A 2,145-nucleotide genomic window follows, 5' to 3' on the forward strand; every position below is an offset into this window, starting at 1 on the left:
CGCCCAGGCTCAGCGCAGGCGTGTCGGGGAGAATACATCTTTATGTGTCGTGTGGGGGAATTCCGTCACTGTGGCATCACCGAGCCCCTTCTGACTGATACAGCCGCTGCGCACAAGCTGTGGCACACCCCTGGCCATCCCACGGTGCTCCCCTGCTTCCTGCCCGACTCCGTGGGTCTTTTTAAATATATTTTATTGATTTTTAGAGAGGAAGGGAGAGGGAGAGAGAGATAGAAACATCAATGATGAGAGAGAATCATTGATTAGCTGCCTCCTGCACAGCCCACACTGGGGAGCGAGCCCGCAACCCAGACATGTGCCCTTGACCGGAATCGAACCTGGGACCCTTCAGTCCGCAGGCTGATGCTCTATCCACTGAGGCAAACCAGCCAGGGCATCTGTGGGTCTTTAAGCCTGGGAAAGTGTATTCGCTTGCGAGGCAGCCATAACAAAGGACCACAAAGTGCGTGATGTAAACTACAGATGTGCCGTCTAGCAGTTCTGAAGGCCAGGAGCTCAAGGTCCAGTTGTGGGAGGGTTGGTTCCTCCTGGGCTGTGAGGATCTGCTCTGGGCCTCACCCTTTGCCCAGAAGGCGGCCGTCTCCCTTCCGTCCTTTCACACAGTCTTCCCTCCGTGTCTCTGTCCCCTTCACTCAGGACATCAGGCACCGCGATTAGGGCCCACCCTGCGCCCGTGTGACCTCATCTTAACGTATTACACCTGCAGTGACGCTATTTCCAAAGGAGGTCACCCCCTGAGGTGCTGTCGGTTAGGACCTGAACATGCCAACGTCGGGGGTGTTGCACCCATACCAGAGGGCCCCCTGGAGGTGGGTCTGTGCAGCTGGGCCAGGTGAGCAGGCTGGTCAGGGGAGTGTGAGGGAAAATGCAGACATTTCCATCCTGGCAGGGCTGGTTCTAGAAGGTTCTTTTTCTTTTCTTTTTCTTTATTGTTGAGATGATTACAGATGTCTCTTCTTTTCCTCCCCATTACCTGCCTGCACCCGTTTCCCGCCCCGCCCCTGGCCTTCGCCATCCCGTTGTCTGTGTCCATAGGTAATGCATACGTGCATGTAAGATCTTTGTTGAATCTCTTCCCTCCCCCCACCCCCCTTCTCTGAGAATTGCCAATCTGTTCCATTGCCATGCCTCTGGTTCCAGTTTATTCACCAGTTTATTCTGTTCATTAGATTTCTTATTCATTTATTTTGACTTTTAGATTCAATTGTTGATGGGTATGCGTTTGTTGCCATTTTGTTGTTCACATTTTTAATCTTTTTCTTCTTCTTCCTCTTCTTAAAGATACCCTTCAGCATTTCATATAATCCTGGCTTGGTGGAGATGAACTCCTTTAGCTTTTTCTTGTCTATGAAGTTCTTTATCTGACCTGCAATTCTAAATGATAGCTTTCCTGGGTAATCTTGGTTGTAGGTTCTTGGAATTCATCACTTTGAATATCTCTTGCCATTCCCTTCTGGCCTGCACAGTTTCTGTTGAGAAATCAGCTGATAGTCGTATGGGTATTCCCTTGTAGGTAACTGAGTTTCTTTCTCTTGCTGCTTTTAAGATTCTCTCTTTGTCTTTTGCTCTTGGCATTTTAATTATGATGTGTCTTGGTGTGGTCCTCTTTGGGTTCCTTTAGTTTGGGGTTCTCTGCACTCGAAAAACCTTAAAATGGTGGTTTTGAACTCTATATTGAGTAGTTTGCTTTCTTTCATTTGTGACACGTTTGTCTCCACATCTTGGCTGCTTCCCTGTATTTGTTTCCATGTATTGTGTAGAGCTGCTATGTCTCCTTGAGTTGGTAGAGTGGCCTTGTGTCACAGGTGTTCTAGAGGGCCCAGTGGCTCAGTCTCCCCAGGCACCTGAGCTAGGAGCTCTAGGTGCACCCTTTGTGGGCTGTGTGCACAGTTTTGTTGTAGTTGAGCCCTGATTGCTGTTGGTGTCACCGGGAGGCAATGACCTCCAGGCCAATTGGCTGTGAGGACCAGCTGCGACTACAGTGGGAGAGCTGCTGTGCAAGAGACACCTCTATGGAGCAGGACTTGCTTCAGTGGAGCTTTGGTGCTCACTGAGTCTTCCCCTTGAGTGTGTCGCTTATGGATGTGAAGAGTTGCAATCTGGTATGGTCTCACTCTGACCATT

The sequence above is a fragment of the Myotis davidii genome, unplaced genomic scaffold (genome assembly GCF_000327345.1).
Source record: "Myotis davidii unplaced genomic scaffold, ASM32734v1 scaffold399, whole genome shotgun sequence".
NCBI classification, from domain to species: Eukaryota; Metazoa; Chordata; class Mammalia; order Chiroptera; family Vespertilionidae; genus Myotis; species Myotis davidii.